Source organism: Bombus vancouverensis, unplaced genomic scaffold (assembly GCF_051014615.1).
Source record: "Bombus vancouverensis nearcticus unplaced genomic scaffold, iyBomVanc1_principal scaffold0037, whole genome shotgun sequence".
Lineage (NCBI taxonomy): Eukaryota > Metazoa > Arthropoda > Insecta > Hymenoptera > Apidae > Bombus > Bombus vancouverensis.
In genome coordinates, this window is record NW_027468928.1 from 392,661 (window position 1) to 406,299 (window position 13,639).

The 13,639-nt window shown below is 35.3% G+C and overlaps 1 long non-coding RNA gene and 1 pseudogene across 2 annotated transcripts; one reads left to right on the top strand and one right to left on the bottom strand.

The window, feature by feature from the left end:
- Positions 1-108: 108 nt before the first annotated feature.
- LOC143302421 (organic cation transporter protein-like) lies at positions 109-7,676 on the bottom strand (annotated as a pseudogene). The gene is made up of 9 exons (XR_013061163.1): positions 7,481-7,676; positions 4,460-4,655; positions 3,925-4,130; positions 2,762-2,954; positions 2,550-2,655; positions 1,714-1,817; positions 1,434-1,648; positions 863-1,038; positions 109-404 (listed from the first exon to the last, which is right to left on the bottom strand). The product of XR_013061163.1 is annotated as an organic cation transporter protein-like (transcript).
- Positions 969-3,180, top strand: LOC143304502 (uncharacterized). The gene is made up of 3 exons (XR_013061168.1): positions 969-1,092; positions 1,420-2,823; positions 3,041-3,180. It is a non-coding gene; the product is annotated as an uncharacterized LOC143304502 (long non-coding RNA).
- Positions 7,677-13,639: the final 5,963 nt, after the last annotated feature.

Consider the following 13,639-nt stretch of genomic DNA (forward strand, 5'->3'; position numbering starts at 1 on the left):
CTTACAAATTCTTAAACGTAAACGATAAAAATAAAAATTAATGTAGGAGAATAGAAAAATAATATGTTCCGATTTTTTCTCGTACAAAAATCGTCAGACTGATCCGCTTGTAATATTGTTACTTCTAAAAAAACACGAATCCTCCTTCGTGTTTTTTAATTGAATTAGTATTAAAAATCAGATAATTATCGTTCACAGGAGTGATAGTGTTGACGTCCATTGAAGTGTGTCTTATGGTAGCGAGGCAACGACCAGAAATGTTGGTCCCTTCCGAATTCTTCGCTTTGCTTGATAGTCTGAGGAAGATTCTGGCCGACAGTTTCCGGCAGGAACAAAACCAGTGCAGCGCCAAAAAAGGACACCGTGCTGATAATGAGCATTGGAAATCCCTCCCAAATTGCAGCCTAATGAACAAATATTAATTTATATGAGCAAAGGTTAAATACCATGAAAATCTGGTCAAAGTATTTCTCATTTAAAAAGTTTCACTAGAAAGTTTCAACCAATATAGTTTCATATCTTAAGTTATTCCATCATTTTTTATTTTAAATTTCAATTTTTTGATTAAAGATCAGTTAAAGAAAAGCGTTGGTTGCAACTTCCAAAACGGGCTTTCTAGAAAGTGAGAAATATTTTGATCAGATTTTTATAATATTTAATTTCTTCAGGAAACAACTTGTTTTAAGGTAAGAAAAAAACTATTTTACATTTTCATGAGAAAATTTACATGAGAACTTTTTCATAATTTCTAATAGCGCTTATTGTATCTTTTGGAATAAATTAAAGAGAAGTTGAACGTGGATGTGCTTAGCGGTGTTTCAAAAATGTTGTAACAACAATAGTAGTATAAATATTTATTTACCGAGTCAGTGATATATGGCGCCAAAGAGTGTGCAACTATTCCGAAAATATGAATGAAAGATACGCCCTGCGATCTGACTGGCGTGGGCAGAAGTTCTGCTGCATACTGAAGACCAACATTGGCTGCCATGTTCAGACAGAATCGCGACAATATTGACATTACTAATTTCGCGAGCACTGGGGAATAAATTAAAAAATACAAAATTAATCCTGGATACACAATACTTGATTGTAAGATTAATTAAAAATATAGTCCGATCGAAGCTTAATCAAAATCAAATTAAAATTTCACACAAACTTTAAACTTCTATAAATCTCCAAATTCTAGAAAACCAACATATAGAAAATTATTGCTTCTAAAATGTGCACACCTCTTTCAATTTCGCCACTAAATTAATTCCTAATAATTCCTAAATTCTAGTTCCATCAAAATAATTATTTTCCAAGATTAATACCTTCGAAGTTGCCAAAATTCTTTTACATTCATCATAAACTTAATTTCAGATTTTTCTCAATAATACGTCATTATAATCGTTTTAATTTTACTTTAATAAACAGATCGATATATTTACTGGAATGCAGCATAAGTTCAGCGATACTGAGTACACAGGTCATTGCCATCGTGAGAAATCCGCAGAGTCTACGACCCCATCGGTCGAGCAAAAGGGCGAGTAATAACCCAGCTGGAAGTTCTGTGGCACAGGCGATCGAGAACGACACGAACACCGAGCTCTGGATAAGTTTTAATGAATACACGTGACCGTCGAACGAGATCAGGGTGAAACACCTACAAGATTGTATCGGTTATTTATGAAGGTTTTCTCGCAACATGAACTCGTATCTTATACTTGCCAGAATGCAACTAGAAGAATAGTGTTTCTCGCCAACCGTGGCGTTTTGAACAGATCGAGCAGCGTCGCTGATTCTTGAATTTTGTCCGGTGCCTCCATGTTACTCTGCAAGAATTTATTTCGAGAATAATTAACGAAAGATATAATACGAGTCGTGCCTTTAGCCCTTACACAGTTCAAAATTCATAACACACTGAAAAGAAATTTTATTTTCATTTTATTCGTCATTAATAGATAGCACGAACAGTGGCACTTTGCATTCTGTTTTATGGAATTAGTCGGCATGGCTTTTGATATCGAGATTTATTAATATAATGGGTGGTTGGTTGATTAAATACTTTTCTGATCCGAAATACAGTCGGGAACAAAACTAAGTGGATTAGTGGAGAAAATGTAAAAATTCATTTCAATCATTTGCTGAACTATCCGCATATTATTAGAAGGAAATATAATAAATAAAACTCAAGTATATGAGGCTGATACTAATTTGATTATACTTTCTTCACATCTATTTCCATTAACTATAGCAGCTTATTTTTATCCCCGATTGTACTTGTAAATTGTAAATATTTTATAATTTCTATATAAATTCCCAGATTTACTTCAAATTTTGTACGAGATCGATATAATACCACAATGGAATCGCGACAGTCAAGTTTCATTTCATATTTCATTTTTCATCGCGTTTCATTTTTAAAACCTGTCTATGCATGTTAAAATACATTCGCGAGTCTGTGTGTTTTCGACGTGAATCAAATATATCTGTCAGCACAGATTCAAGTACTGTACCGTATGATTTCGCGTAAGCTTTCTAGAATTCTATTTGATCGAACTTACGACGAATATATCGCAAATACGCGAGTCTGGATTTCTGCGATTGATCCTAGCTATTCTCCGTAGTTTCTCAACAACCTTGTCCATCATCCCGTTGGAAACGTACCAGCTTGAACAGAGCAAATACGAGTGATATGGATCGATAAGTAAATTTGCATAAATCTCAAAGCGCAAGTTGAGAATTCGAATAATCGAACGATTAGGAGTTTACTTACCGGGCGCTCTCGGGAAGAATCCACGGTGTGATAGCGACAGATAACAGCGGTATGGCAGTAACGTAAGTAAAATATCTCCAGTTCGCGATATAATAGGCTATCCATGGTAAAATTGTACTGGCCACTGCAAAGTATACGCCAAAGGCGATATTCACGACCAACGTTCGTTTCGAAACAGCCATATATTCGAGAACTGTGGGATAATTGATCGTCGATGACTCTCGGAATAACTGATTATTATATCAAGATACTTAACGACGATTATTCTTTATGTTGCAGTAATAGAACATGGAAGATTTATCGAGTGAAACCGGTTATTATTAATATGGAGCAATTGATGACGAGCCGAATGAACGATACCATCAACATAATTGTAGGATAATTGTAAGATTATAAATATAATTCCGATTTTAAATTAATCCGTTTACTCTGCAAACGTGAATGTTCCGAGTTTGAGCTGGTCCGTATAACAAAAAGCGCTACATAATGCACGTGTTTTGCTTCTAACGTATTTAAACGAATTACGTGTTGAAAATTTTGTGATAATTTTCATTTCGAACGAATATACAGAGTGGTTGGTAACTGGTGGTACAAGCGGAAAGGGGGTGATTCTACGCGAAAAAAGAAGTCGAAAATATAGAATAAAAATTTTTCGTTCGAGGCTTTGTTTTCGAGAAAATCGACTTTGAATTTTCGCTCGATACGCGTGCACTTTATCGCGTCTCGTTATAACGGATCTCACTGTAGATCGTTGTCTCGATGGAAGAATTAAAAAAAAAATTTGTATTCTATATTTTCGACTTCTTTCCGTTTGTACCACCAGTTACCAACCACCTTGTATAACTCGATTTAAGAATATCAAGATATAACTATCCTCGACGACATGAAAATCGATGAAACGATCTTTAACAATAACAAAATCAATATATTCATCTCTGGTGGTGGCAAAAGCTCTTGAATCAAGAACTCTCGAACCGTATAGTTCAATCGAGTACAGCAACGTCAAAATTATCTTCGAGGAACAATTCATCAAAAATTTCTCACGCAACATCATCTTTCACGTAATAGAAACATTGACTTCATACTAACGTTATCTCTCGCGTGACTGAAACATTGGCTTATCGGTCGAACCTCTCGCACTTTCTACTTCGTAGAAGGCTTACCGATAATCAGAGGAATGTTGATACAGTTATCGAACGCCAGTGAAAATGGAGGCAAAAAGGGCGATACCATTGCAGAACATTAAAGCTGGGATACGACCCTTGTGATCGGCGATCCAACCGACTAGGAAACCACCGATGATGGATCCGCAGAAGAAGATGGCCTGCGCCGTTGATACGAGGTATTCTCGGTCGCATACCCAATCTAGCTAATCACCAAGGTTAAGAGTTAGTCAGCGAAAAACCAGATTCATATTTTTCAGAATATAATTTTAATCCTGCTGCGGTCTTCGAATTTTTATATCTCGATTCTGCTCGCAGTTCGATGAATGAAAGAGTTCTTTATGCTCTGAAAAAAACGTTCGCGTAAAATCGGAACGAGGAATTATCCGTACTAACAATTATCGTCTTATACTTTCTTTAAACTTAAGAAATTTACTATAACAAGATTAGATTAGATCGGAAATGACCCAAAGAACGCAGCAGAAGTGTAAGAATTTCGAAGCATGCGATTCAGACAACGATGTGAATACTTCACCTCAGTTCCTATACTAGGATATGGAATCTGCGTAAAATTATACTCCCATTGAGTACATTTTATCGTTTTGTTTGTTTGGAAGCCCGATGAGCTCAGGCTCTTATCGCTCTTCAACAGCTCTGTGAAGTTTACGTCCTTCCGTTGACATTGTTCGTAATAGGGATAAACGTTCGTCACTGGAATCGCTATCTTAATCCTAAACACCCCATACGATAGATGATTGATCATTTTAATTATTAAAATAAGAACCAAAGTCCAGACAGAGTAATCCAAAAATATCTTGTATCTTATCGTGAAATTTTTCTACAATATTTTCTAATAATTTTCGAAATGTTCGAAAATTCGAGAAATTCCAGAAATCGCGATCGTTTCTCGTTGCTCTTTGTTCAAAATATCGATCACGATTAATCAGGCACTACCAACCACATCCACTAATATCACTGTCAGATCGATTAACAGCAAGTTATGAAATTAGTAATTAAGGGCACCCTCGATCAAACCATTTTTCTCTCTCAACGTCACACTAAATCACGTCAAATGTATCTTTCCGTTCCAAATGTCGTCGACTAACTTCCAACGAACAAAATGTCTCAATACACTAAGTTCGATACCTTCGTCTTCTTTGTGGAGATAACCGAAGAATTTTTCCGTTATTGTAGCATTTTCGTTGCTGCTTCTTAATTTAAAAGTAAAGAAATAAAATTAGTTTGAAAAAGCAATTAAAGTAATTCACGTGGGTTTCTTTGAAGACGGCGGAAAATCGATGATAAAACGAAATAGAAATAGAAATAAAATAAAATAAAATCTGCGATTAAACGAATAATTAATACATGTTATTTTGAAAAGGAAATTGGCGATAAAATAGGCGAAAAACAGTTTCTATTAAAAAGTTTATACGAATAATCAACGCAGTTTGCTTCGAAGCAAAATTAGAATTGGCAATCGAGCGAATGATCGACGATTTATTTGGAAAAGTTAGCGGAATCAATGACTAAACAAGCGAGATTTCGTTAAATACACGATTTCCTTCGTAAAGAAAGAAAAAGTAGATTTGTTGATTACACGAATAATCGCTGCAGTTTATCTCAAAGAAGAAATAGCGCGGATGGTCAAACAGACGAGAAACAAGGTTTCTCCGGGAAAAGAAAATAAAATAGCTGATCGAGTAAATAGTAAATACAATTTACCTTGAGAAAGAAGCAGACTCGAGCGATCAACACTGTTTCCCTCGAAGAAACGCTAAAATTAATGGTCAAACAATCAAAGTAAGTAATTTTTCTCGAGGATAAAGTAGGATCAGTAGTTAAATCAACAAGATTGGTACAGCTTCCCTTCAAGAGACACTATGATCAATATTTATACAGGCAGTCACGGAATCTCCCTTTCGACTGATCCAATCATTGAGTGAAACGATTGTATTCGATGAAATTTTCCTCGAAGATGAAGCAGAGTCGCAGATCCTTACGTAAACGACCGATCAAGTTTCCACGGCAATAAACCTAAATTCCCTGGCTAATTGAAAATATAAAGGAGACACGACCACATTTCCATTTAAAGAAATGCAATTGTTAGTTAAACAACGATAGGATTTTCTTATTCGAAAAGAGAGGAGAAAAACGTCCGATGTTCACGAAGTCTTGTACAAATATGATGAAATAAGCTTGCTTAGCGAAGACGAACACGATACTCGGTGACACGTGTTTGCCAATAAAAAAGGAGAGAATCGAAGAGAAACGGAACCAAAGGAAGAAACGTTGATTGACAGTGGAACCGGCGAAACTAGAAATAGTTTGGAAAACACGATTTCCCGATCGCGGACATCGAGGACCACGTGCTCGCGTCGCCATTGATCGAACTCCATTTAGGTTTGCGGCAAATCGTCGCAACAGCGACGTTGGTAGAACAGAGACACAGAGTTCTTCTGTCTCACAAAAAGCAAGGTGCATACATATGTATTTCCTTGTTTCTCCAAAGCATAGTGGCGCCACGCCGGAAACCGGTTGTCCGAAGCCAGCCATACTTTTCAATGGTGTTGAAATGAATTGTATTGTCGTCTTGTCGCGTACTAAAATTGCGATATATGGACGGTGTTAAAAATTGACGTTGAAACACAACTGATTTTTGCAATTTAAATAACGGATGTATTGAAACGAATTCAGTGGACTTTTCAGGTAAATTTGTCGTTTGTTTTACCGGGTTTGATCTTGGATCGACTCTAGTATATTTTTCATATTTAATTGAAATGGGGAATTGCGTTATGTTATTTGTTGATACTCTGTAGGTTAGAAATGTTAGCATCGTTATTTTAGAATTAATATTTACAAAAGGCATAAATGTAATTGAATTCTAAAGAGGATTAATTAAGAATGCTCAAGCTTTTTGTGAGATTGGTTTTTTCTTGCAAGCTACCTCTATAAATTAGACCTCTCCTGAAGGGACACGTAGTTTCGTCAACCGGTTTCTTCTAACAAGATTCGTAGAATTAGCTTTTTGCGAAGGGACTGATTTATGAATATTGTTTCTTCTGAAAAGACTGCTTTGTTACCATAAAAAATCAAGGACAGGTTTTCGTAGTTTATATTCACCGAAATATTCACACACACAATAATTTCGAACAGTACGATTAACAAATTACTAGATATGTCTGTACAAATTTCACCTTACGCTCGAAGATACAAGCAAAGCGAAAATTAAATTTCCAAAATCAAATATCAAGAACAGTAAATAACTATATGCAGAATATTCTTCTAGCGAAAGACAGACAGTCTCTACTCAGTATGTACATACGAAGAGAAAGATACACACTACATTCCAAACACATGTCCAAACACAGGAATGACCTCGTAACTTACATAACACCACAACTGAAGAAATTACACCATATAACATTGAATGTGACGGATGTAATATGGCACATCAATTATCGAACAAAAAGTTTTATAAAATTCAAATTAAAAGAAATATGGGATCGCGAAACACACAACGGGTGTGCATAAGTTATGTACGTAACTTCCAACTTACACACATGCAATAGGTTTAACCGTTACTGGCGTTGGTAATAACAGAAGCACAGTCATGGATCCGTTACCATGTCTAGCGTTGTTTCAACGAGTTTCATTCCCACTTGATTTAGTGTCGCTCCTAACCGCTGGTTCACGCAACAGAGAAGGATAAAATGAACCACGACAGATATACAATTACATACTTACGTACTATATGGTTCAAAGTCTATAAATAATATTGTAGACGGTATAATTAGAGGCCTTCTGTACTATTTCCGCACGCAGTAACGTCCTAAACGTATACACGGAAAACTTTAAATCGTGGCACAATTGAAGCCAGAAGAAATTTTAAAGTGAGCTAAAAAATGAAAAACAAGCCGAAGATTCAAGAATAACAGAATTACACTGGAAACTCTATTTGGGTGGGGGGGGGGGACGGGGAGGGTGCGTTTGAAAATCGATCGCGTATTACGCGGTAGGTAGTAGTTGACTGATATGATTGGAGTAATAAATGTCATTACGGATTATTTGATATCACTTTTGATATTCTGTTCGTAATTTTTTATGAAAATGTTCTTCGCTTTGATGAAGAATTTTTATTTTTAAAATGATATAAATGTGATATCTCGACGATATAAACGATGCTTTTCTTTATCTGTATATAAACTAAGCAACTTCTAGTTTTATAGATTTTTACACAAAGTTCGTCAAAATCATACGTAAGAAATATTTTCTTTAGATCTTGTACCGATTTACTGAATTACATATAGTAAATCATGCTAATATTTAATAACTAAATATAACTAGATATAAGTAATTATATTAAATAACAAACGGGATCACAATATTGTTTATGGGTACAGAGACCTTAGAAAAATTATGATCGTAGTCACGTAATTACATTGGTTCCTCAAGAATCCTGTCTACCTTGATAGATCATTAAGCAACGTGACTGGAATCGCATTGCGTCGTCGAAGGAAAATTTTTTATCTTTACTTTGTTGTATGAAAATGCTTTCACTGACTGTGTAGAGGTCGGATTGAGGGAAATCTGTCTTCGCTTCTGGTTTCCATAACAGTAGAACGATGGATCTTGAACAATAGATACATTTCTGTTATGTATTATAAACACGTAACTAAAGAGAATTCCATAATATTACCCAAAAACAGTTCATTCAATTTTAATTTCTGACTAGAAGAGACGAGAAATTTGCTAATGGAAAATTTTCATTTTTAAAATGCTTTACATTTATTAATACTCTTTTTTCGAAAACGATACTTATCGTACCATCTAATACTCAAAGATCAAAGCCTATCACAGTTTTCTGTTCCATCTTTTTTAAATGCTTAAAATATTAAACCTAAATTTAATATTTTTTATCATTTTATTAACACGAAATCTGTTATTAATTATTTACTGTAATATTGTACAAATATTTCAGTCTTCATTTTGCCATACTAATACATAATGATCGTGATCTATCTTGATCATCTATCTTTTCCAAACTGATAATGTATTCCTTCATGGAATTTACCAGTTTCACTTCCTTATTGTTCATTTATCACCTAGTATCGGTAACAGATCATGTTATACGTGTTTCGTCGGCAAAACAAACAGAACTAAAGGATCTAAGAATCGCTCAGTAAGTAACAATGCGATTATGGCTGATTTCAGACAATCTGCGGCATTAAATTTTCTCACGTTGTCTCGTAACGATCGTGATTTTCCTTCTGATCCTTCAGATTAAACGTCCTTGAACATCGTTAACTAAATCATGAATTTATAACGAACCCCATTTTTCATTATTTTTTAACAAGATTCCAAAAGATATGAAAAGTAGACAAAACGGAGAGTTTATCTGAACATAATATTTATCGAATAAATCGAAAGTTTATTACACGTATTTAAATATTTAAATAATCTATCATTCGAGTGTGTAATTTGTAATTATAAAATTTTATAATTCGTAAACTCGTAGAAGGCAATTAAAAACTCATGAATACACAAGTGTGTGTCACATCATGTATGTACTTGTTGTATCGGGTATTTATGACATTCAAATAATAATATCTACATTTAGCTTTCGAAAATTAACTTGCTAATACGAAGCGTATTTACCTTCATATTTTATAATAAACTTAATTATTTCGTTAGCAATGAAACATGTGCGTCTCGCAGAAATGTAAAAAATCGTAGACAAATATAATGTTCCTAGTTTTACTTAACTTCTTAATTTTATTTACAATGATTATTGTAACGAAGTGTCTTCAAGTGGCAATAACTCAAATTTAATCCAATTTTTACGAACGCATAATCAAACTCGAATTTTATTCTTTAAGATATAGTTCATTCGAGTAACTCTGAAACGTAATTAATTAAAGCTTAGAAACGAAAGATTAAAAACATTTAATCCCCAATGGTGTATCTATTCCACTCTATATTAATATTAAAAAAACATACAAATCGGCGTCAAAAGATGTCAATATTTACAATCATAAAAATCCCACTCGTAACAGCACACTCACCAAACAAACTATCAATGATCGCAAACGAGTCTCAATGCCTTTCACATTTTACGTAAGCAAAAAAAGAATACAACGATCGTGATAGAAACTTTACAAGTGTCCCATTTACATATGTGCGTGTCTGTGTCAAGACTGCAATCAGTAAGATTAATCTCGTCTGTCGTCGACAGCATGCTTCTCCGCAACCTTACTAGTTGGCACCGAATAATGGTACAATCGTCTCGTAACATGTATGATCGATAACTCGTCACGCTAGAGGGGCATATTCATTACTCGTCGCTTCAGATTGCATCACGTTAATATTAATTAGCGACAGAAACTACGATAAAGGTCGCGAACTTTCGTATATTGAACCTTAACATTGGGGCAGTGAACGATATTTATGGAATAGAGATGATATAGCACTGCACGTACGTAGCTGTGCGCATAGCATCGGATTCCATTGACTGTTAAGGGAATTAAAATGAGAAGAGAGAAGAATTTTCCATAACGATGCTACTAAACGGTATCGAGAAGAATCATTTCGTCGATGGTCTACAATAAAAGATTATAATACGTACTTGAGGCGGATAAGTCTCCTACGTGAAAATTACATTGAAGAAGAAGAAGAGAAAGAGAGCGATATAGAACCATGCGTTCCTTCAAGAAAAAAGAAGAAAAAAACCGACTAGATGAAGTAAGTAGTTCGCAAAAATATAACGTATCGTACCTTCGTGACTTTCCATACGAAAGTCGTATTCAGCTCTCCGCGGCTCACCGAATTAAAAAAAAAAAATCGTGTTTGTAAGTGTGCTTTAGATACCGAAAAAAACAAGTTTTAAAAATCATGTGACAAGCGCATTTTTAAATCTGAGACGTTATCCTCTTTTGTTCTCCCGCCCCTGCCTTTTCTACGCCCGTCGAGATCGAATTCTCGCGATATTTTGCAATTCGTAGCTGCCTCTTTGGCACGAACAATTAATGTCACGTTTTTAGAGGATTAGACGCTGAAACTATTAAGAGCTGCTCGTCAGAATATTCCTTTTAATCTTTCACACGATGTAAACTTCCGTGGTAATCGACTTTGAAGTTTATTATCTCGTAATCTTTTCATCGAATTTTAATCCTTTTAGGCTTAAATCTGCCGAGTTTCTGAGCACTGCGTACACATGCAAGCAAAATTTCTCTGAGAAGCGGAAAACTTCGAAATTTTTGTATTTATCTATAACGGCATTGTTTTGCATTTGTATTTGTATTTATCTAAATTTCAAGAATGTCTGAAAGTTGCGAAAATTAAGACATCGATATTTTCTTGGTTGCTTGTGGTAGCTGGTATGGCAAAGTAAGTGTACGAAATTTCTGGGATCTATGGGAAAATTCTCGTTTAGCAGTTACGCGTAGGAAAACTTTCAGAAGCAATCGTAATTAATAAATTGACAGTGGAAAAAGTAATTGGCCGATCGCGAATGGTTTTTCCACGCTTATTATAGCTTTAAATCGCGTTACATCTACAATTAGTCTTGAATTGTACCTCCGTAAAAACAAAAACATGTTTCTCCACTGTAACAGCACGAACGACTCCCACGCATACGTCGAATACTCGCTGCGATTCGAATTCCAGGTATTTGTAGCTCGACGATATTTCTCGAAACACTCTGAAATTGGAATATTCTTCGCGCATTTCTAAGATTCTCCAAGAAGAGATTTCAAGCACTTCTAGGGAGAAATTTCTTGGAAGATTATCTCTGTACTCTTTATGAACATAACGTGAACTTGGCATTATAATATACAGCATGTTGAATGCTGAAATTATCGATTTTATATACAGATTGTTACGACCGTTCGCGGAGAGACGTTGTTGGAATAAACTGTGATTTATAACTTGTTATATCGGTGTCTTATTCAATTCAATAACGCACACAAATACAAAGGAAGGGTATTGCAGATTTATGGAGATTATGGAGAAAGATATTAAATTTGTCAATAAATGCTTTGTTACAGTTGGTACGACCGTTCGCGGAGAGATGCGGTCGCGAGGACGCGTCAGCGAGAGGCGTAAATTCTCGCGACGACTATGTTAATCGACGCCGCGAAATAGTCGTTCCCCTGTTTCGGTTAAGACAACAGAGGTGGTTTAATGAATGTAACACTGTATTAACAGGTTAACATAGAATGATATATTTTACAATAATATGATGAATATGTTACAGAAATTTGACTCGACTTTACGATATCTCTAGATAAATTCGTTTGCTCGTCAGATTTGTCGAAGTGTCACGTTTGACTCGTCAGAAGGAACTGATCCCCTTCGATTATTCCTTTGTCTCATTTGGAAGATGACCCCCACTATGCACGGGTCACGCCACCGCTCGCGCCTATGATCACGTATGCCTCTTCTTGCGTGAAAAACGTAACGGTCAAAAATCGACGTTTCTAGAGCTCGCTGCTTGGCAACAACTATGCTCTCGTCGATACATTGTATATGATCCGACGGGCAGATAGGGCGGTCTGCCTGCGACACTGTAGGGCCGCGAGCGACGGTTAGAAAATACAGCCTGTGGTAAGCCTCGTGGCGTAACACAGATTTTACGTTAATTTTATTCGAAAGATTTAGGTCAAATTTTTCCTTCGAAGAAGATTTTTCTGTCTTCAAAAGCGATTTTCCATCATTAATCGAAATATCATTTTTGCAATGGCTTGTTAGTGGGATTACGTGTTAAAACGTTCAGCTTTAAAGAGGATTATGTCCATCTCGGCGAGACTAGGCTCTCTAAAAATTGATGAATCCTGTACAGACAATATCTATAGTAAGCAACGCGTCGTCAAAACTTCAAAATATTATTACCCCGCTTTTACGTCGCAGATGTCGACAAAAATATTAATGAGATTTCCTAAGATAATCTCATACTTATTTGTATCGTTAATTCAATCGACTAAGGAACAAGTGGTGAAGAACTATTAGCAGAATCCAGGGAAGGTTTTACTGGCAAGTTTTATTACAAAACATCTAAGAACGATTTACATCATAATAAAAACAATCGCGCTATCTCGTCGCGTGACATGCGCACGAGGTCTCTGCGATTGCTAATCGATCTACAAATACTTACACGTACATATGTACAAAACTCGTGGCCATACACCACGTTGTCCATATTATTTTCATCTCGTTAATATATTTTGTATATTTATGATGTTATTATTTTACTAGTATAACGATTATTGCACTATATTCTATAAGATGGAGCTTTTGTACGAACAATTTCAGGAACTTTTATAACAAAGGAAAGTACTAATTTTTAACATTAACTACCCACGACAATTTACGACAATTATTTTAACCTACGTTCTTTCTCTAATTTTTATTCGCTCGCCTAATAATTGAATTTTTAATCAATCATTGTTGATGAAAAATCGCGATGATAATTGCATTGCGGATCTCTATGCAAATGCATATTTTCGTGGATACAATAATACAATTGAAAGATTTGATACAATCGAAAGGACTTGGGCAAAAGTATGTTTCTATCCATTAAATATCATCGATAGTGCTGTACATTTGGATATTTTACAAAATTTTGCGTCATACGCATTCTATAAATTTTCGTATCTTCGAATCACCCATAATTGCATAAAAATCCGCTGTTTTATGATAATGAATATTAATGACGGTGGAA